We start from the raw sequence: 23,013 nt of genomic DNA on the forward strand, positions 1-23,013 counted from the left end.
GAAAATCAAGGGTGCCTGTGACTCTTATGGAGCCGCTTTGAGCCAAAGTCTTCATAACAATAGTTGGAAAAGAATTAATGTTTGCTCAAAGTTTTTGAAAGAGTAAATTGTAGACAACTTTGATTGAATCAAATCTCGCAACAACGCACTATCCGTAGAGGTACCGTGTAGGCCAAGATGGGGTTACATTCGGTGATCATATGGCACATTGGAAAAAAACACTTGAAATCTTAGTTTTGACATGTCTGCCATTCATACCAAGAGGGACTAAAGATCTTGGGTGACACGTAACATGGAAATAAACTGTTGAAATCTTAGTTTCCACTTGCCTGACATTCATTGATATGGAAGAACTCTAAAGAACAACAGAGACAAACCTCCATCAACTCCGACCACGAAGGGACTGGAACACTCAATCTACCGATCTGAAGTCAGACGCCTTATCCATTAGGCCACGCGGTCCGCATGTAAAGTTTGCGAAAAAATGTGTGGATACGTTTCTCATAGAGAAACATAACTATATTTCCTTTACTTCACATGCCACAATATGCTTTTTATGACCACTGTCCTTCCTCTGACTGATGTTAATTAAGAACACGCAGACAAACATAGGACACAGAAACGACTAATGCATTTGAAACATCTATGTACGAAGGATTATGCGTGAGTCAGATAGGTGGATTCATGACGTTTTCTGTTTACATATCGAGGCTCTGTGGCGCAATGGATAGCGCATTGGACTTCTAGCACTTGGCAAGGCATTCAAAGGTTGTGGGTTCGAGGCCCACCAGAGTCGTGGTTTTTCCAGTGGTTGACTGCATTTGATGTTCTTGTTTAGTTATAAGTTGCAATATCCACAAATTGTCTCTGAAAAATTTCTGTAATACTATTGACAGATCTTAATCTGACAGATTTTAATTGAAAGATTAAATTGTATTTCCAAATATCCACAATTTGTCTGTGAGAAATTATGGTAATCTGAAACAATAGAACGATCTAACACAAGTGTGGAAAGCAGTTTAGCGCTCCGTTTGTAAGATTAAAGTTTTGATGCGAAAATAATGCCAATATTCAAAGGTTGTGGGTTCGAGTCCCACTAGAGTCGTGTTTTTTTCCAGTGGTTGACTGCATTTGATGTGCTTGTTTAGTTTTTAGGTTACAATATCCACAAATTGTCTCTGAAAAATGTCTGTAATACAATTGACAGATTTTACTCTAGTGTGAAATGTGTTTCAGTAGTGGGCCCTGTGGCACATTATACAAAGGATGATCACATAGATTTCTTTCGGCAAAAAGATAAGGAAATGTACAACAGAAAATCAAGGGTGCCCTGTGACTCTTATGGAGCCACTTGGAGCCAAAGTCTTCATAACAATAGTTGGAGAAAAAATTAAAGTTTGCTTTTAAGTGTTTGAAACAGTACATCGCAATCAACTTTGATTTCATTAAAGGTGTTGGCAACGCACAATACGTAGAAGAACCCTGCATGCCCAGAGGGCGATAAGTTTGGTGGTCATATGGCACATCAAAAAACACATGTGAAATCTTAGCCTTCACATGCAGGATCTCAAGTCTGCTTACCCTGTGACTCTAATGAAGCCACTTTAAACCAATGCAATAGCAAAAGGTTGCCTTGAAACCATGTAAAAAAAAAAATCTTCTTTCGTAGCAGCTGTAGCTTGTCAGGATGGCCGAATGGTCTAAGGTGCCAGACTCAAGAATGCTATATTCTCTCTGTGAGGGTCTTCTGGTCTCCATGTGGAGGTGTGGGTTCAAATCCCACTTCTGACAGTCGTCTTTTTTTGTGCATTGAGCTTTGTTTAATTCAACAATTTTTTGAGAAAAAATCCAAGATTGAATTTAAGCGTTGAAAGAGTACATTGCAGAAGACATTGATTTCATAACATAAGACAGCAATGTACAATCTCTAGACTCAAAAGAACAGTAACCTGGGGATCTAAACCACCAGCAACCTCAAGACAACTCAAATTTGCAATCTTCCAATCCAAAGTCAGACACCTTACCCATTAAGCCACGAGGTCTGGACGGAACGCGAGAGTCTTATTCCGCACTTTGGAGACAAGACATACCGAAAGAGGTGAAAATAACGACCCAGGTGTAGATACTTTCCAATAGCTGTCACATAGATTTCTTGGGGGAAAGAGATTAGGAAGTGTACAACAGAAAATCAAGGGTGCCTGTGACTCTTATGGAGCCGCTTTGAGCCAAAGTCTTCATAACAATAGTTGGAAAAAGAAGATAAAAAAAAACTGGACGGTGGTGTGATGACGTGAGACCCTCACGGGGTGGAGCGTTGGAGCGTGCGGGATGAACTTCAGGTGATGGCGTCCTGCGATCTGCCTCCCCGGTATGCCTGACGATCTTGCTGCGAACTCTCAGCGTGTGGCTAGCGTACGGTTTCTTCCCCCGGCTTCCTTGGAAGTTCTTCGGTTGCAGCAACCCCGGGAGAACATCCTGAGGTGTGGCAGCTACCGATTGATGCTCCATATTGAAGGACTCGGCTATGTTGCCGTTATGCTGGAAGCTGGAATGAGACCGAGAGAAATCTAATATTTGGCGGGGAAACGCGCTACAGATTTTTGATCCTGAGGAGCTGTGGCAGGTGTCCGAGTGGGATCTTCAGAGTTCCTGGAAATCGTCAAAAGTACTTTCTATTTATTTATTTATTTATTTATTTATTTTTGGATCAAGATTGGAATTATTTTTTGGAACCTGTCTATATTACAATCATGATGGTGGAGGACATTCTAATTTGGTAACAGATCTAGGGATATTTCCATTGAAAAAAGAAAAGGAAAAGGGAAAAAATGTATGTTTATACTAATATATTGAAAGTACTATAATCATGTTGGAAACAGACTTTATAACTTAATCATGTTGGAAAACAGACTTTATAATTTAATCAAGCTACACAGGAGTAAGAAAATTGATCCCTTTATATGAATTCAACTTTACCAATCATGCTATCAATCATGCTATCAATTATGTTATCAACCCATTATCTATACACATGAATTCAGATTTGGATGGAATTAACTGATCCAGTTTATCTCCACTACGTGATACGGCTTGCGTCTTCTAATCATGTTGAAATCTAATTTAAATTATTAATTATTATAATTATGCTGGAATAGGACACCTTAATCTAATCAAGCTTGGAAGGAGGTGAAATTTGATTTGTCTCTGTGATTCTAATCAACTAGTGGATGATGGTCTATATATAAATTATTGATTTTGGGATCATATATTTTGATTCATATTTTGACACATACTTCACTAATGAATTTTGACACATACTTCACTAATGAATTTATAAAATTTTGATTATCACTTGTGGAATCTTAGGATGTGGAGAGTGGGTAGGAAGAGGTTAACTGTTTCTGCTATTTGGTGATAAGAGTCTGATGCACTGGGAGGTAGTATTGTTCTGTTTAGGAACAGGATATTTATGGTTGAGGGCATAGGTCAAATTACACAGCTGGTGAGAAACTGGACCATAAGTGTAGGCTCAGGGTCAACTTCCGGGCATAGGATGTCTGCTTTAATTAACTGAAACCCCACCCATATCATACATATTAATGATATGTAGGTTAGGCTTTTGCCTTTTATGGTAAACCCAGAGATATTACAAGTGTGCCAGCCCTTTTGTAGGAGTTTACTTATTTCTTTTGTTTTCAATGTATATATAGTGTGTGAAAATGTAAAGCTGTTAGATTTGCCTGCTTTTGTGCAGATCTCCCTGCAGCTGCTTGTATCCGGAATAAACTTTTATGCATTCAAAGAAGTCTGGTGGTCAGCACAACGTTTGATTTCCACAACAGTTTTTGGCGTAGTCGGCAGGATCCCAACATCCAGGAAACCTGATCGAACCTTTCCTTGGGACTCTCTCCAGGACACACAAACCCAGCGCGCTATTAAGAGGTAAGACACCTTTTGAAATGTCTATTGTTTGTGTCTCCTGCGAGTGGTATTGTTCCCTTGGAGGGTAAGATATTCCTGGTGACGGGATCTTTTTACTTTGAATGTATAAACGTTAATATTAAGATTGTATAAGGTGACCTAGGTCAGGGATATTGGAACTTGTGTGAGTGCTGCGTGACTGAGACCCAAGTGGGTCGGGACTGGGTAATAATCAGACTGCAGCCGCCCCAAGACCCCTGCTAGCCTTTCGGGTGTTGACCAGGGTATCTTGATTGCAAGGGTGGTCTGAGGAAAACCCAGTTGCGTGTTAAATTGAGGGCTGAATGAAGTGGTACACATGAGACCCCTGAGGACGGTTGAAGGACGGTCAGATTATATTTGATAGAAGGTCCCGGGTATTAATATAAATACCTTTAAGGGAGGAGACTGGCCGTGGTGACGTTGATGTAGTGGACTCAGAGCAAGCGCAAGTAGATAATTGCATCTAAATTGTTTCTGGTCCAGGAAAATAAGTCCTCGGTGTATGTTTGTGAAGAATGGGTTTAAAAAGTTCCAAGGAAATAGTGGTGCCGGAAAAGGGTACCCCGGCATGGTATATGTTTAACAATTATTCATGTGACACATGTATATTTATTGATGAGTGGAATAGGAATACTGCGGATAATGGCAAATTGCAATTCCCTCTAGAAGGTACCTTTGATTTAAATAAGTTAACTTATTTGCGTAATTTTTTTGTAAAAACAAAAACTAAGGTCTCAGCACATCAGTGGGACCAATATTTATTGTGGAATGACGAGAGTGAAAAACGTAGGAGAGAATCAATTATTTCCTCTTGGAAGGAAACCACAAAGAAATTAGAGGAGGAGATTGAACAAATTAAATCTTCTCAAAGTAACCTTTACCCTGCATTGTCTAGTGCACCTCAACAAGAGGATATAGATTTTTTAGAAGAACAAAATTTAATGAAGGTTACACATACTAAAAAGAAAACACAAAACTCTCAGAAACCTCCCCCATATGAACCTTCAGCTTCTAAAATAAATTCCCAAGAAGGGTCAACAAAGGGGGGAGGGAGTCAGACTCCAATTTGTCATCGCACTAGGAGTAAAGTGACAGGTGAAGTTTTAGAAATGCCCCTCCGAGAGGTTTTAGGAGAGGATGATTTAATTCGACATGTGCATGCTCCCTGGTCTCCCTCAGAGCTGATGGCACTAAAAAATAGTTTTCCCAGTGTTTCTGAGAACCCTAGTAAATTTATAGATCAGTTTAATTCCACTTGCATTGCATACAACCCCACTAAAAGTGATCTCTTACAAATAATGCAGATAGTAATGACGTCCACCGAAAGGACTAGGTTTATAGAAAGGTGGAATAAACAAAATGAAAGGAATCATTGGAATAATAATGAGATAGACAGAGATCAACCAGTGAGACAAGAATTTTATGAACTAATAGCTAGAGCAGTTGAAGAAGAATTCCGTCCGAAAACAGACTGGACAAAAATACATTCAACCAGACAAAATAAAAATGAATCCCCTGCTGAATATGCAGAGCGGTTAAAAGTAATTTTTAAACAATATAGTGGAATAAGAAGGCAAAGGGAGGATGATGATCCAATAAGAGTGGGAGGGCCAGCACTTTCTCAAGCATTTGTAAATGGTCTTATACCAGATGTAAGTAATGCTCTCAAACTTATAGCTATTGGATGGGAAACTAAACTTATTTCTGAATTAATTCCCATAGCAGAACATTGTTCTAGACAAAAAGAAGGAAAAAAGAGTAGTCAGATAGACAACTTAATGGCAGCACAAACTGTATTTTTCTCCACTAACAAAGCAGGAAATGGAACACGGTTCCAACAATCATATAATACACAAAGAGGACAAAGAAATCAGACAGATGTTTGTTTTAAATGTGGGAGAAGTGGACATTATAAAAGAGAGTGTCCACGTTTCAACAATGGTAACAGGAAACAGGGTCTAAGAAATGGTCTCTCACTGGAATACTCAGGGGAACAAGATAAAAATGCATACACATCCCCTAACTCAAATATCCAGACATACAATCCAAATCATTACAATTCCCAATAGGACAGTGAGGAATCCATAGTTTGTGCCCCAATACTACCAACTGATTCACAAGGACCCTGGATAACTTGTAAGGTAAATGGTAGAACCACACAATTTTTGATAGATACTGGTGCTAGCAGATCATGTATTTCTGTTGCAGATTATAAACATATTCAGAAAAGTAATGAAGCCCCTGTGGGAGTGAGAGGTGTAGGCAATAATATTATACCTCACCCAGTGTCAGAACCACAGACCATTTCTCTAGGTCCTCTTACAGAACGGCATGCTTTTCTCCTAAGTCCTACTTGTCCTGTTAACCTACTAGGAAAAGACCTTTTGTGTAAATTAGGTTGTACATTGTACTGCACTCCACAAGGAGTCTTTCTGGAGGTCCCTGCACATAATTTGAACCTGGCAGAAAGAGTTTTAGATAAAGAGGAAGCAGGATTGAATAATCAAGTACAAGCATATCTTTCTCAGGAATTTCAGAATATCTTGCAAACACTCCCTAACTCATTATGGGCAGGAGAATCTACAGAACCAGGTTTAATTTTGTCAGCAGAACCAGTACAAATTACTTTGAAGCCTAACGCTATTCTGCCTCGAAAAGCACAATATCCTTTAAATAAAGAGGCAGAGAAAGGCATTGCCCCTGTGATAGATAGTTTGCTCAAACAGGGTATCATAATTCCTACCAGAAGTCCTTGTAATACACCAATTTTACCAATTAAAAAGCATTCTGTAATAGGCCTGGTAAAATACAGATTCGTGCAAGATTTAAGAGCCATTAATTCAATTGTGATACCTTGTTTTCCAGTGGTTCCAAATCCTATTACAATCCTTTCTTCTTTGCCCCCAGAATCTACTCACTTCTCAGTGATAGATTTAAGTTCTGCATTTTTTAGTATTCCTTTACATAAAAACAGCCAGTATTTGTTTGCATTCACTTATAATGGACAACAATACACTTGGACTCGCATACCACAAGGATATACTGAAAGCCCAACTTTGTTTTCCCAAATTTTGAAAAAAGATCTTTCTGATTTAAAGTTAAATGGTGGATCAGTTTTAATTCAATACATAGATGATTTGCTAATAGCCTCTTCTTCAAAAGATGCTTGTTGCACTGATACTGTCACTGTTTTACAGGCCTTATATCAAAAAGGACATAAGGTTAACAAATCAAAGTTACATTTTTGTTCTGAAACTGTAACATATTTGGGGCATCAGTTGTCACATGGACAGCGGTCTTTAACATCTGATAGAATTCAGCCTATACTCGAAGCTAAAAGACCCACTACTGTCTCTGGAGTCCGTGCATTTCTTGGTATGGCTGGATACTGTCGACAATGGATTTTAGATTTTGCATTAATAGCTGCACCTCTTGTAGCCCTCACAAGAAAGGGTGTTTCTGAACCCATTCCTTGGTCATCAGATTGTGAGATCTCTTTTACGCAATTAAAACAGGCACTAATACAGGCTCCTGCCCTTGGTTTACCTAACTTTAATGAACCGTTTACTTTGTATTGTCATGAGAAAGGAGGATTTGCCACAGGAGTTCTTACACAAGATCATGGCACTTCTAAACGCCCAGTTGCTTATTTCAGTACTGCCCTTGATTCAGTGGCTCAAAGTTTCCCTAGTTGCCTACGAGCGGTAGCTGCCACAGCCTTTATGGTAGATCATGCTCAATCTATGTGTCTAGGTAGTACACTAAATGTGTTTGTGCCTCATGCTGTGTCTACGCTCCTTCTAAAGGGAGCTACTCAAATTTCTAATGCCAGAATGACAAAATATGAAATTATTTTGACCTCTTCTCCTAATGTTATCATTAAGCGTTGTCCACCTCTCAATCCAGCTTCACTCCTTCCATATCTGTCGGAAGGTGAGGAACATGAGTGTGAAGCAGTGATACAACAAGAAATCACACTTCGACCATTCTTATATGATACTCCACTTCTAAATCCCCACTTTGAAATATTTGTAGATGGCTCATGTTCTCGAGATGACAAAGGTAACCTTTGTGCAGGCTATTCAGTAGTTACCCTTACTGATAGCTTCTTCACTTCCCCATGTACATTCAGCACAGGTAACTGAATTAATTGCACTAACACGAGCATGTATTATAGCAGCAGGTGTAACGGCCAATATTTATACAGATTCCAGGTATGCTTTTGGGGTCGTACATGATTTTGGAGGGCTATGGAAAATTAGAGGTTTCCTCACAGCAGCAGGTACCCCTATTCTAAATGCCAAGTATGTGCATGAATTGTTACAAGCCCTAATGCTTCCCAAAGAAGTAGCTATAATTAAATGTTCTGCTCACACAAAAGGCACAGACTATGTTTCTAAAGGTAATTCTTTTGCAGATACTACTGCAAAGAAAGCAGCCACCTTTACTGTTCCCACTATACAAGTGCTGCAAGCTCAAATTCAGGAGGATATTGTACCTCCTATAGACCTTCTGTCGTTCTATAAAGCTGCCCCACCAGAGGAACATACCTCTTGGTCTAATGAGGGATGCACCTCAGATTCCTCAGGCATGTGGTATGGCCCTAATGCCTTACCAGTTCTTCCTTCTGCATTGTTACCTTATTTTGTTCGCATGTATCATGGAGTGGCACATGTGAACAAAGGGGGGATAATTGATTTGATTACCAAACAATGGTATGCTCCAGGTGTAAGTACTATAGCACAACATTACTGCTCCACCTGTTTAATATGTCAGCAATTCAATGTAGGAAAGAAAGTGAAACAGACAAGGACAGGTCATCACCCACCACCATGGGGACCATTTGTTAATTTACAAATGGATTTTATAGAATTACCTAAATGTTTACAATACAGATATGTATTGGTAATTCTTTGTACCTTCTCCGGCTGGATTGAAGGATACCCATGTGCGCATGCAGATGCTCGCACAGTAGCAAAAAAATTACTACAGGAATGTTTTCCTCGATATGGTTTACCTCATTCTATTAATAGTGATAGAGGTACTCACTTTACAGGACAGATTGTCCAGGAAGTTACGAAAGCATTGGGGATAACATATCACCTACATTGTTCCCATCACCCACAATCAGGAGGTGCTGTGGAAAGAGCCAATGGAATTCTTAAAACTAAGCTTGGAAAAATTATAGCTCAAACAGGATTAAAATGGCCAGATGCTCTTCCTCTAGCTCTGATGTCTATGAGAGCAACTCCAGCTAGGAAACACAAGCTTTCACCTTGTGAAATTATAATGGGGAGACCAATGAGCATGGGGATAAACAAAGAACTCTTAATTAAAGACCAGGTTTTAGCAGATGAAACTGTACAAAAATATTGCATGTCACTAATGAAAACATTGCAGTCTCATCACTCACAGGTCAAAGCTGTACAGCCAACACCATCTGAAGAAAAACTGCACCATATAGAACCTGGAGACTGGGTCCTGGTTAAAAGTTTCCAAAGAAAGAACGCTCTCCAACCACGGTGGAAAGGACCCTACCAAGTTTTACTTACCACACAGACTGCAGTTAAAATTTCTGAACTTGTTTCCTGGATCCATATCTCCCATTGCAAGCTTGCTTCCCCTCCAAAAGACTTAAAAGACTGATAGTTTCTTATTAATTTTATATATCAAATACGTATAGCTTAATTTTTGTTTGTTCTGTGTTATGTTGTTTATTTAGATTTAGATAGTATAATTAATAAGTATTTAAAAAAAAAAAAAAAAATTATACAAATGTTTTCTCTTTTTGTATTTCTATCTTTTATTACTCTATTGCAATGTTATGAACAGAACTCTTATATAGCTCTTACTAACAGTTATGTTGAGAATGTACAAGATTCTCCATGTTATGTTTGTATTCACATGCCTCATAGTTCAGACACAGGTGTTCCTTTTATACCCTACCCATTCAATAGTACTGAGTATTGTATTAATGAAATGGTACAATTTAGAAATAAGACTCAAGTTCAACTCCCAGGTCCCCCTAAAACTCTTTATCCTCCCTTTCTAATAGGTCTTGGATGTCATAAAACTAAACTGAGTGCATGGACAGGATATGTTCGGCCCTATAATTCTTCAAAGAGACTTGAAGCAAATGCACCAAGAATAACAGTCATTCAGACCATTGGGGGTTTATGTTTAGAACGAACAAATGTTGAGGGAGGTATTTTTGTAGGAACTAGTAAGTGTCATAAGACTCTTACATGTAATTGTTCAAGTCCCCCTGCTATGCAGGAATCAGGTGTCATTGTACATCTAGTTAACATTACATGGGAAGAAGATGTTTGGGTATGGGTAAGTTGTAATAAAGCACATATTTATGTGACATTAAATGGGTCTTATTGGGTGTGTGGGAATTATGCGTATCCTAGATTACCTGAGAATTGGCAAGGATCATGTTATTTGGCCTACATACTCCCTGCAATAAGACATACTAAAGAAAGACCAACAGTCACATTTGGGCTTCATAGATCTAAAAGGCACCATAAAAATGGACCCACCTTCTCAGAGATTATGGGTAGCTGGGACAATTTTATAAATATAATAATTCCTTCCACTGGTGTCTATGATAACTGGGGCAAGAATTAGAGCTTTAACCATCATGTTAGAAACTGTGGCCAATCAAACAGAAAACGCTCTCACAAGCATTACAGCAGAAATGCAAGCCCTACGATTAGTTGCCTTACAGAACCGTATGGCTCTTGATTTTATTTTAGCAATTAAAGGGGGCGTGTGCTCATTAGTGGGCTCTGAATGTTGCACTTATGTTCCAGATGTCTCTAAAAATGTTACTCTAGCGGTTAGTGAGATTAGGAAAGAAGTACTTGAAATGCAAAGTTCCCTGAAAATTTCTTCTGGGGATTGGGGAATAAGTAGTTGGTTTGGGGCGTTAGGATCCAAAATTTTCTATGGTTTGATTATAGGGGCTTTGTTCCTCACAACCATATTTGCCTCCATAACAGTGTTGAAACTTTTACTCCTTAAATGTTGGAATTCTGCTACCTCGTCTATTGCCCATTATCCTGTTCTAATTGATAAGACCATTCATGAATGTCCCCCTAGTGCTAATGGAGATTCTAATATCAAAACCAAGAATACTCAAGAAATTACAAACCAAGAATTTACACGTTTATTATCTGTGTATGACGGTGACCAAGATTTGGCTGCCCACAAATGTATTAAACACAATGGGTGAATGCCTAAGAGTCATGCTTCATGGAATCTTTAAAGCATGAAAGGGGGGACTGTGGAATCTTAGGATGTGGAGAGTGGGTAGGAAGAGGTTAACTGTTTCTGCTATTTGGTGATAAGAGTCTGATGCACTGGGAGGTAGTATTGTTCTGTTTAGGAACAGGATATTTATGGTTGAGGGCATAGGTCAAATTACACAGCTGGTGAGAAACTGGACCATAAGTGTAGGCTCAGGGTCAACTTCCGGGCATAGGATGTCTGCTTTAATTAACTGAAACCCCACCCATATCATACATATTAATGATATGTAGGTTAGGCTTTTGCCTTTTATGGTAAACCCAGAGATATTACAAGTGTGCCAGCCCTTTTGTAGGAGTTTACTTATTTCTTTTGTTTTCAATGTATATATAGTGTGTGAAAATGTAAAGCTGTTAGATTTGCCTGCTTTTGTGCAGATCTCCCTGCAGCTGCTTGTATCCGGAATAAACTTTTATGCATTCAAAGAAGTCTGGTGGTCAGCACAACGTTTGATTTCCACAACACACTCAATACTTGAACTGTGGTTATAAGAAGAAAAAAAAAGAAAGAAAAAAAAAAAATAAGGAAAAGGAGAGGAAAAAAAAAGTAAAAAATAAAAAGAAAAAAAAAAAGAAAAAAAATATAGTCATAATCTTTTTATTTGTTTATTTCGATATTTACAATAATAAAGAGGACACGATGGCGTCAAAAAGAGAGGATCCAAAATCAAAAAAAAGAGAGAAAAGAGATCTAGACCAAAAAAAAGAAAAAAAGATTTCTATGCTATTTTCACCCCAGGTTCATAGGAAAATGGAGGAATCTGTGTGCTTATCTGATTCCACTATTGATGAAATTGGAAGACACTCTTTAAGTCCTGCAGCACAATCTACTCAAATGATTACCAAAGAATATTTGCAATTATGTATGGAATCTCAGCTGAACTCATTTAAAGATGAACTCATGAAAGTGAACATGGAGTGGAAAAGTGAATTTAAAAAAACGCAAGAATGTTTCAATCTAATTATGCAAAAGAATGAGTTTCTTGAATTAGAGTTAAAATCAATTAAAGATGACCTTAACCATAAAGAGAACATCATAAGAAACCTGGAACAAAAATTAAATGACGCCGAGGATCGCACACGCAGGAAGAACTTAAGGATACATGGCATTTCGGAGGATATTAAGCAGGACTCTATCAGAACGTATTTGAAAGAATTGTTTTTAGATATGGGCATCCGTGATGTTGATAGAGACGATATGATTGAACGTGTACACAGAACGTTAAAACCAAAGAATCTTGCTGAAGGAAAACCCAGAGATATAATTATTCGCTTCTCAACTTTCTTTATACGATACAAAATATTATTGGCAACAAGTAAATATGTTCCGAAAGTAGATACATTTCAAAACTTAATGTTCTTTCAAGATCTCTCTCTATTTACTAGACAAAAGAGATTTGAATTTAAAGAAGTGACCAAGATTTTGAGAGAGCAAAATATTAGATACTCGTGGGGATTCCCAGTAAAATTGTTTATTATGTCCGCTCAGCATCAACCAGTTAAGCTATCAACGGTTGATGAAGCTAGGAGTTGGCTTAAAGGAAATGTAGTACATGGTTTGCAATAATAATCTCGCGGATGCGCGACTTCTGGGGGGGGATTTTTTTATTTTTTTTTAGTGTGTGTTATTTATACAAAATTATATAGGTGTAATCTCATATTATATGGTTTTTGAAGGAGTGTAGGAGGAATATTCACTTGTGCTATTATTAAACTACAGGTATTGGTGAATTAATGGATTTGAAGGGTATGTACATATGCAATAATGATATAATTTAATCCACACTTAGTTTAAAAAAAAATTTTAATTAGATATAAAGCATTTTACCATTTGGAGTATGGTGTTTCTAATTTCACGATATATGCCACTTAACACATAATTATACTTATAACTTAAATCTTTTATATTTTTACGGGATCTTATTTCCTTAAGATATCTTTATTGATCACTTAGGATTAATTTTGGCATAGACAAGATTAATATGATTAACTGCCAAATACACTAGTTTTATTTTTTTTGTTTATTTTTTTTTTTCGTTTTTTTTTTGTTTTTTTTTCCCCCCCTCACCCATTTGGTCTATTTATTATTCTTTCCTCAATATAGATTAGTTCCCGTATAGCTCCTCAACAAGGTGGAGTTACTATGTCCTGGGAGAATGTTGGGTTTTTTCTCCGATGTTTGGATAGTATTTGGGCTTCCATTAATTTTTGTAAATTGTGTTATTTGTGTGTGGATGTAGGATGTATGGATTGTGAGGGTGTCAAGCCTTATCAGGTTTATGTTAGTTATAATAACCATCCGAAACATGGAAGATCTATTTAAGATTATTTTGTTGAATGTTCAAGGTTTAAATCTGCCTCATAAAAGATATTCGCTATTCAATTATATAAATAATCATCATATAGACATATGTTGCGTCCAAGAAACACATTTGAAAAATGCAGATATCTACAGACTGAACAATAAAAGATATATGGTGCTTGAACATTCATCGTTACCTAGCAGGAAAAAGCGAGGTGTAGCTATCCTAATCTCAAATAAAATTAAAGTTGAGTTGATCTATAAGCAGAAGGATTCTCACGCTAGATATGTTTTCATAGTGTGTAAATTAGACGAGAGATTATTTTCTATTTTGAATATATATGCACCTAATTATAAACAGAACCATTTCTTAAATGGCACACTACAAAAAATTCAGAAATATACCCAGGGAACCTTTTTGTGTATGGGGGACTTTAATTGTGCTCCTGATGCAGTATTGGACACTCCCAGTCCCCGAGGTAGAACTCCTAACAGAAATCAAGTTAATTTATCTAATGCTTTCAGTATTACTCTTGGTAAATATAAACTCTATGACATTTGGAGGACGTTGAGACTGGCAGACAAAGATTATACCTTTTTTTCGGGTCGACATAAGACTTTTTCACGTATAGATCTTATATTAACTACAGCGAACGTGATTTCAGATTGTAAGCGCATTAGTATAGGAAATGCAGCCTGGACAGATCATGATCCAGTTTGTCTGGAAATAGAAAAGAAATTTCATTTGACTTTACGCCCTTGGATAAATGAATCATCATTAGGCTGTAAGGATTCTCTTGATTACATTTCCCAGACGACCACTCAGTTTTTTCTTGAGAATTTGACGCATAATGTGAGTCTGGGTAATATCTGGTGCGCTTATAAATGTGTCTTGAGAGGATATTTAATTAAAAAAGATGCATATAATAGGAAAAAAGGAAAAGAAAAATTGTCTGATCTATATATTTCATTGAGTAATTTAAAAAGGAAGTGTGGTCAATCTCATGGAGAACAAGACATTATGAATATGATTAAAATCAAAAAAGAAATTGAGGACCGTTTAATAAGTAAAGCAAATTATAATTTGATTAAGTTAAAGCAAAAATTCTACTACGCTGGGAACCGGGCAGAGAAACAGCTTACCAACCAATTAAAAAATAGAAATTAAAAAAATCGAATTCTTAAACTTATAGATGGGGATAAATATATTTCTAGTCCTGATAATATTGGGACATCTTTTGGTAAGTTTTATACATCCCTGTATAATATTGTAGGTCAATCCCAAGATGATGTACAGATGAGACAATATCTGCAGGACTCCAGATTGCCGAAGTTGACTGATACATTGATAGAACAATTGGACGCTCCCTTTTTGGAGAGTGAAGTAAATGTAGCGATAAAAAAACTAAAAGTACGTAAAGCTCCTGGTCCCGACGGATATACAGCACTGTTTTATAAAAAACTGTCCAAATTGATAGTTCCGCACCTAACAAGTATGTTCAACGAAATCAGCGCAAATAAGTCCTTTCCTAATGGCATGTTGGAGGCTATTATTCTTCCTATACCTAAAGCTGGGAAAGAGTGCTTGAAAGTGTCCGATTATAGGCCAATCTCTTTGATTAATTTGGATACTAAAATATACTCTTCAATACTAGCTGCCCGTTTAAAACCATTGTGCCCACAGTTAATTTGTAGAGATCAGTCTGGCTTTATAAAAGGAAGACAATCTAGTGATAATGTCCGTAAGACATGAAATTCCATCAATCCTCTTGGCTTTGGACGCGGAAAAGGCCTTTGACCGGGTTAACTGGACCTTCTTAGAACAGACATTGAGGTCTTATGGCTTTGGTGAAGGCTTTATTCGAGCTGTTATGGCGTTGTATACAACACCAACCGCAATGGTAGTTGGTCAAGGCTTTAAATCGGAACGTTTTAGATTAAATAACGGGACTCGACAAGGTTGCCCATTGGCACCTTTGCTATATATTCTCACATTAGAACCATTAGCTTCGAGAATTAGACTCAATAAAAGCATTAAAGGAATAAGAATTGGTGATTTGGAAAATAAACTTTGTCTATACGCGGATGACATATTACTATCTCTGTATGATCCGTTAAATTCAGTTGATCATTTGATGGCCGAAATTAATTTATTTAGCAGCTTCTCGAATTATAAATTGAATATCACAAAAACACAAGCTGTAATGATGAATATCTCGGCTTCATCAAAAACTAGCATTGAGGAATCCTTCGAATTCTCTTGGGCGACCGATAAAATCGACTACCTGGGGGTTGTAATCCCAATCAAGATTTCGGAAATTATAGAAGTTAACTTTAGTAAATTACGAGATGAATTGATTAAGCAAATGAAAGAGTGGAAAGGCCTTTTTATTTCTTGGCTTGGTAGAATGAATGTCATTAGATCCTATATAGTCCCCAAATGGTTATATCTTCTTCAAATGATTCCGGTCAGGCTCCCGTTGTTAGATTGGTTTGTGATTGAGCAAGAGCTGACAGGCTTCTCAAATCTGGAATGCATACTTTGGCTACATCATTTTAAGCTTAAATCAATTAGAAATAACCTACCAATTACTCTCCATAGTTCTATGGAGTTTTGGGAGTATATTAAGCCTTGATTAGGCCTCCGTAATAAAATAGTTTCAACAGCTCCGCTTGAAACTCTCCAGTATAATATCTCCCAATTAAATTTGAGAAACTGGACCAACTATAGGAATAAAAGGATTATAGATATTTTGATACAGGATAAAACAAAAACGTTCTCTCAGCTCTCAGAGGAATTTGAATTCGGCAATCTGGAGTCCTTCAATGTCTTTAGGATAACTTTCTATGTTAGATCTCATTTGTATGTGCAGTCCTCATCTATTTTGAGTCAAAAGATCTGCGATATGTTTTCTACAGAAATTATTCTAAAAAGCCTAAAAAAGTGGTATATACTGCTTGAAGAAATAGAAACTCCCCTTGTTCATATTGCATTAAAATCATGGCAATCAGACTTAAAGTGTCTGATAGATTTAAATATATGGATTGGTAGTTTATTTGAAATTAATAAAATTTCGCATTGCCTCAACATGATTGAACTGCATTACAAGATAATGTGGAGATGGTATATAACCCCGGTGAAACAGTGTAAATTTAATTATAATGCGTCCCCTCTCTGTTGGAGATGCCGTTCTTCTTTAGGATCATTCTACCATATCTGGTGGGAATGCCCACAGATCCAAAGTATTTGGCAAGATATATTTAAGCTCATTTCTGATACTTTAAATCAAAACATAGCACCTACTATGCGAAGAGCCCTACTACATTTTGATTTAAACGGATTTCGATTTAACCAAAGGGCTTTTATAGTACAATGCTTGCTAGCCATGAAGATAATTTTAGCTAGACAATGGCTACAATCATTATCTATTTCTTTGGATCATGTGGTGAATCAAATCAGCCATCAATGTTTGATGGAACGTGGCTTTTTTCTATCTCACCAGTGTTTACAGAAATTCCATAACATCTGGAGACCGTGGCTGACTCGGCACCCTGACATTCTCCCAAATTTATAACATAACGTATAAACATACTGATTATATCAACTTGGCTTGACAGTTTGAATGTATTGTATGGATGGTTTGTTGGTGATTCTTTTTTTCTTGTGGTTTTTTTTGGTTTTTTTTGGTTTTTTTTGGTTTTTCTTCTTTTTCTCGTTGTGGGGTATAGTTTTGCTGTAATCCCGGTCTAATTGTGTTGTATATGTTTTATATTGCAATTTTAGACGCATCAATAACGTATATATACAAAGTAGAAAAACTTGTTCCATTCTCTGTAAGTGGAATGATGAATATCTGCACATATATGCTGCTATATTTATAAGTGGAATGATGAATATATGTATACATATGCTGCTATATTTATTATCGGCACTTTCTGCTTATATATATGTTTTTCTTTATATTGTATGTGATGTGGTCTAATAAAAAAAAAAAAAAAAAAGTTTTTGAAAGAGTAAATTGCAGACAACTTTGATTGAATCAAATCTTGCAACAACGCACTATCCGTAGAGGTACCGTGTAGGCCAAGATGGGGTTACATTCGGTGATCATATGGCACATTGAAAAAAAACACTTGAAATCTTAGTTTTGACATGTCTGCCTTTCATACCAAGAGGGACTAAAAATCTTGGGTGACACGTAACATGGAAAGAAACTGTTGAAATCTTAGTTTCCACTTGCCTGACATTCATTGATATGGAAGAACTCTAAAGAACAACAAAACCAAACCTCCATCAACTCCGACCACGAAGGGACTCGAACCCTCAATCTTCTGATCCGAAGTCAGATGCCTTATCCATTAGGCCACGCGGTCTGCATGTAAAGTTTGCGAAAAAATGTGTGGATACGTTTCTCATAGAGAAACATAACTATATTTCCTTTACTTCACATGGCACAATATGCTTTTTATGACCACTGTCCTTCCTCTGACCGATGTTAATTAAGAACACGCAGACAAACATAGGACACAGAAACGACTAATGCATTTGAAACATCTATGTACGAAGGATTATGCGTGAGTCAGATAGGTGGTTTCATGACGTTTTCTGTCTACATATCGAGGCTCTTTGGCGCAGTGGATAGCGTATTGGACTTCTAGCACTTGACAAGGCATTCAAAGGTTGTGGGTTCGAGTCCCACCAGTGTTGTTATTTTTCCAGTGGTTGACTGCATTTGATGTTCTTGTTTAGTTGTAAGTTGCAATATCCACAAATTGTCTCTGAAAAATTTCTGTAATACTATTGACAGATCTTAATCTGACAGATTTTAATTGAAGCATTAAATTGTATTTCCAAATATCCACAATTTGTCTGTGAGAAATTATGGTAATCTGAAACAATAGAACTATCTAACACAAGTGTGCAAAGCAGTTTAGCGCTCCGTTTGTAAGATTAAAGTTTTGATGCGAAAATAATGCCAATATTCAAAGGTTGTGTGTTCGAGTCCCACTAGAGTGGTGTTTTTTTTCCAGTGGTTGACTGCATTTGATGTGCTTGTTTAGTTTTAGGTTGCAATATCCACAAATTGTCTCTGAAAAATGTCTGTAATACAATTGACAGATTTTACTCTAGTGTGAAATGTGTTTCAGTAGTGGGCCCTGTGGCACATTATACAAAGGATGATCACATAGATTTCTTTGGGCAAAAAGATTAGGAAATGTACAACAGAAAATCAAGGGTGCCCTGTGACTCTTATGGAGCCACTTGGAGCCAAAGTCTTCATAACAATAGTTGGAGAAAGAATTAAAGTTTGCTTTTAAGTGTTTGAAACAGTACATCGCAATCAACTTTGATTTCATTAAAGGTGGTGGCAACGCACAATACGTAGAAGAACCCTGCATGCCCAGGGGGCGATAAGTTTGGTGGACATATGGCACATCAAAAAACACATGTGAAATCTTAGCCTTCACATGCAGGATCTCAAGTCTGCTTACCCTGTGACTCTAATGAAGCCACTTTAAACCAATGCAGTGGCAAAAGGTCCCCTAAGAGCTAGTCCCTTGCCTTGAAACCATGTAAAAAAAATATCTTCTTTCATAGCAGCAGTAGCTTGTCAGGATGGCCGAGTGGTCTAAGGCGCCAGACTCAAGTAATGCTATCTTCTCTCTGTGAGGGTCTTTTGGTCTCCATGTGGAGGTGTGGGTTCAAATCCCACTTCTCACAGTCATCTCTTTTTGTGCTTTGAGCTTCGTTTAATTCAACAATTTTTTGAGAAAGAATCCAAGATTGAATTTAAGCGTTGAAAGAGTACATTGCAGAAGACATTGATTTCATAACATAAGACAGCAATGTACAATCTCTAGACTCAAAAGAACAGTAACCTGGGGATCTAAATCACCAGCAACCTCAAGACAACTCAAATCCGCAATCTTCCAATCCAAAGTCAGACACCTTACCCATTAAGCAACGAGGTCTGGACGGAACGCGAGAGTCTTATTCCGCACTTTGGAGACAAGACATACCGAAAGAGGTGAAAATAACGACCCAGGTGTAGATACTTTCCAATAGCTGTCACATAGATTTCTTGGGGGAAAGAGATTAGGAAGTGTACAACAGAAAATCAAGGGTGCCTGTGACTCTTATGGAGCCGCTTTGAGCCAAAGTCTTCATAACAATAGTTGGAAAAAGAATTAATGTTTGCTGAAAGTTTTTGAAAGAGTAAATTGCAGACAACTTTGATTGAATCAAATCTCGCAACAACGCACTATCCGTAGAGGTACCGTGTAGGCCAAGATGGGGTTACATTCGGTGATCATATGGCACATTGAAAAAAAACACTTCAAATTTTAGTTTTGACATGTCTGCCTTTCAAACCAAGAGGGACTAAAGATCTTGGGTGACACGTAACATGGAAAGAAACTATTGAAATCTTAGTTTCCACTTCCCTGACATTCATTGATATCGAAGAACTTTTAAGAACAACAGAACCAAACCTCCAGCAACTCCAACCACGAAGGGACTCGAATCCTCAATCTTCTGATCCGAAGTCAGATGCCTTATCCATTAGGCCACGCGGTCTGCATGTAAAGTTTGCGAAAAAATGTGTGGATACGTTTCTCATAGAGAAACATAACTATATTTCCTTTACTTCACATGCCACAATATGCTTTTTATGACCACTGTCCTTCCTCTGACTGATGTTAGACAAAACATTAAAATACATATGGTACATAACAACATAGAAACATATACATAGACATTCATATATGAATATTTGTTGTATTCCCTTAAAGCTCATAGCATTAAAAAATAATAATTTTAAGTATTCAAACGCTCAGTGTTTCTTTGGGAGGAGAGGGAGATTATAAATTATCAAGGCCAAAATCGATCTAAAACAAAGGCCGTTGGAGCAGTGCTGTGGTTGTATTACTGCACAGGGAATTTTTAATCTATTATTTGAAACCTTTTCTGCCAAATGCACTCATACCTCTCTCTTGAGTTAGCTTCTTTCAGAAAAAAATATTTTTCTACATTACTTTGTAAATTTATTTGCAATTTAATCTCTTGCCAATGTGGCAAATCCTGTTTTCTCCAATATCTAGCAATACAGATTTTAAACGCCAAAAGTATATTAACCCATAAGGTCTGCTCATTACTATTAATATCTATAAACTCTAAATGAAACAAAAATCTTTGAGGGGAGAGTTCCAAATATGACCCAAACAATTCCAAATAAAGCTCAGATATTTTTATCTTAAGCTGAGTTAGTTTTTGACAATCCCACCAAATATGTTTATGCGATCCTAATTCGAGATGGCATCGCCAGCACCTGTCTCCATTCTTTGGTTGAAATTTAACTATACGTGTAGGGACCATATACCATCTATATATAATCTTAAAAAAGAGTTCTTGAAGATTTATACAGTGAGTTGCTTTTTTAGTAAATTGCCATGTTTTATACCAAGAATCTAAGGGAATAGAAATTTCCAATTCTTTCTCCCATTGTTTGTGTGCCTTAGACTTATCAAGAGTCTTATTATCTTTAAAAAATTTCAAAATCTTAGACAGTGTTCCCTTAGAAATACACGAAGTAATAAATTTGAACCAAGGGTTATATTCAGGTGGTGGGTTTGATATTAAGAAATGTTTTAATCTGATATATTTAAAGATTTCTCTTGACGGTAATATATATCTATCAGTCATAAGAGAGAAAGAGGCCAGATTTCCCTCTAAATAAAGGTCCCCTATCTGCTCTATTCCTGAGATTTTCCAATTGTCCAGTACAAGATCAGGTATGTAAAATGATAGAACATCCAGGGGACAATTTTTTGTAAATGGAATCCCTTTTGCAAACCTTTTTTTGATTCTATAGAAAGAGGATAATATGTCTGCAATTATTAAGCTCGGAATTTTTTTCTTCTGAAATTGGGATTGAGGTAGCCAGAACAACAAGAAAGGGTCGAGATTTTTAAGATTATATTTCTCTATATTATACCAACCCAAAGAGCTTTTCTCTTTTATAGAGCCCCAGGCCATCATAAAAGCTACTTGAGAGGCTTCATATAGTTCCTTTATATCAGGATAACCTAAACCCCCAGATTCAATAGGTCTTTTAAGAAGCTCCGAGGGTAATCTTATTATTTTAGCTGCCCAAACAAATTGAGATAGTAAGTTTTCCCATTTTAAGATAACATCTTTCGAAACATAAAAAGGTATTAATCGAAAAAGATATAAAATTTTGGGAATTATGTAAGCTTTAAGAATATTAATACGACCCATCCAAGAGAATTCAAGTTTCATCCAATTTGCTAGAGAAGATTTTATTTCTAGAAAAAGTTTCTTATGATTTATATTGGCGATATCTTCTAGTATAGGTCCGATTATAATCCCCAAATAATCAATTTGATGTGTCTGATCATTATTTTGAATATGCCCATGAGCTATAGATATCTGAGACTCAGAGAGATAAAATGGAATCATCTGAGTCTTTGATAAATTAAGTTTGTAATTAGAATAGTATCCAAATTTTTCTATTCCTTTTAAAAAAGCAGGGATAGATAATAAGGGTGCAGATAATGTTAATAAAACATTGTCTGCATATAAGGTAATACTATATTCATGTTTATCAATATTTATACCATGAATATTAGAAGAGTTTCTAATATAGGCAGCTAAAGGCTCAATTGTTAGAGCATATAACAGGGGAGCTAACGGGCAGCCCTGCCTTGTACCATTATAAATGTGAAACATATCTGAGTCTAAAAAAGGGCCTCTAATCTTTGCGACCGGAGATGTATATAAGGCCATAGTTAGGTCATGAAAAAGACCTGTTAAACCAAATGCTTGAAGTGTTTCAGCTAAGAACTTCCAATTGACCCTATCAAATGCCTTTTGGGCATCTAAAGCTACTATAACTGAAGAGATTTTATATCTATGTATATATTCAATGATATTGAAGATTTTGCGCGTATTTTCTTCTCCCGCCCTACCAGGAATGAATCCTGCCTGATCTGGATGTATCAAATCTCGTATTATTCGAGCCAATCTAGAGGCCAGGATCTTAGAATATATCTTCACATCTAAATTGATGAGAGATATTGGCCTGTAGTTAGCAACCAGTGAAGGATCCTTCCCTGGTTTCGGAATTGGCGATATACTCGCCTCCAACATCTCTTTTGGAAAACTTCTTCCAGTAGAAATAGAATTAAAAGATTTTGTTAGGATGGGAGAAATTACTGAGTTCAAGATTGGAAAAAATATAGCTGAAAAGCCATCAGGGCCTGGAGCTTTCCCTTTTTTCAAATTAAGAATTGCAATAGTAGTCTCTTGAGTTGTTAGTGGTTGATTTAATTGTATTAATTTTTCTGCAGAAAGTTTTGGAAGATGCAAGGTCTCTAAAAATTGAGCTATATCAGTAGTAGCAATCTTAGGTTCGGGTA

At 36.9% G+C, this 23,013-nt stretch overlaps 4 non-coding genes across 4 annotated transcripts; 3 read left to right on the top strand and 1 right to left on the bottom strand.

Moving 5' to 3' along the window:
• The first annotated feature begins 709 nt into the window (after positions 1-709).
• On the top strand, positions 710-796 carry TRNAR-UCU (transfer RNA arginine (anticodon UCU)). Its single transcript is given in 2 exon segments — positions 710-746; positions 761-796. It is a non-coding gene; the product is annotated as a tRNA-Arg (tRNA).
• Positions 797-1,681: 885 nt separating this feature from the next.
• Positions 1,682-1,791, top strand: TRNAL-CAA (transfer RNA leucine (anticodon CAA)). Its single transcript has 2 exons — positions 1,682-1,719; positions 1,746-1,791. It is a non-coding gene; the product is annotated as a tRNA-Leu (tRNA).
• Positions 1,792-17,876: 16,085 nt separating this feature from the next.
• Positions 17,877-17,949, bottom strand: TRNAR-UCG (transfer RNA arginine (anticodon UCG)). The gene has a single exon. It is a non-coding gene; the product is annotated as a tRNA-Arg (tRNA).
• Positions 17,950-19,186: 1,237 nt separating this feature from the next.
• TRNAL-CAA (transfer RNA leucine (anticodon CAA)) lies at positions 19,187-19,297 on the top strand. Its single transcript has 2 exons — positions 19,187-19,224; positions 19,252-19,297. It is a non-coding gene; the product is annotated as a tRNA-Leu (tRNA).
• Positions 19,298-23,013: the final 3,716 nt, after the last annotated feature.

This window comes from Sceloporus occidentalis, unplaced genomic scaffold, assembly GCF_023333645.1.
Source record: "Sceloporus occidentalis isolate IW3139 unplaced genomic scaffold, rSceOcc1.0.p SCAF_67, whole genome shotgun sequence".
Lineage (NCBI taxonomy): Eukaryota > Metazoa > Chordata > Lepidosauria > Squamata > Phrynosomatidae > Sceloporus > Sceloporus occidentalis.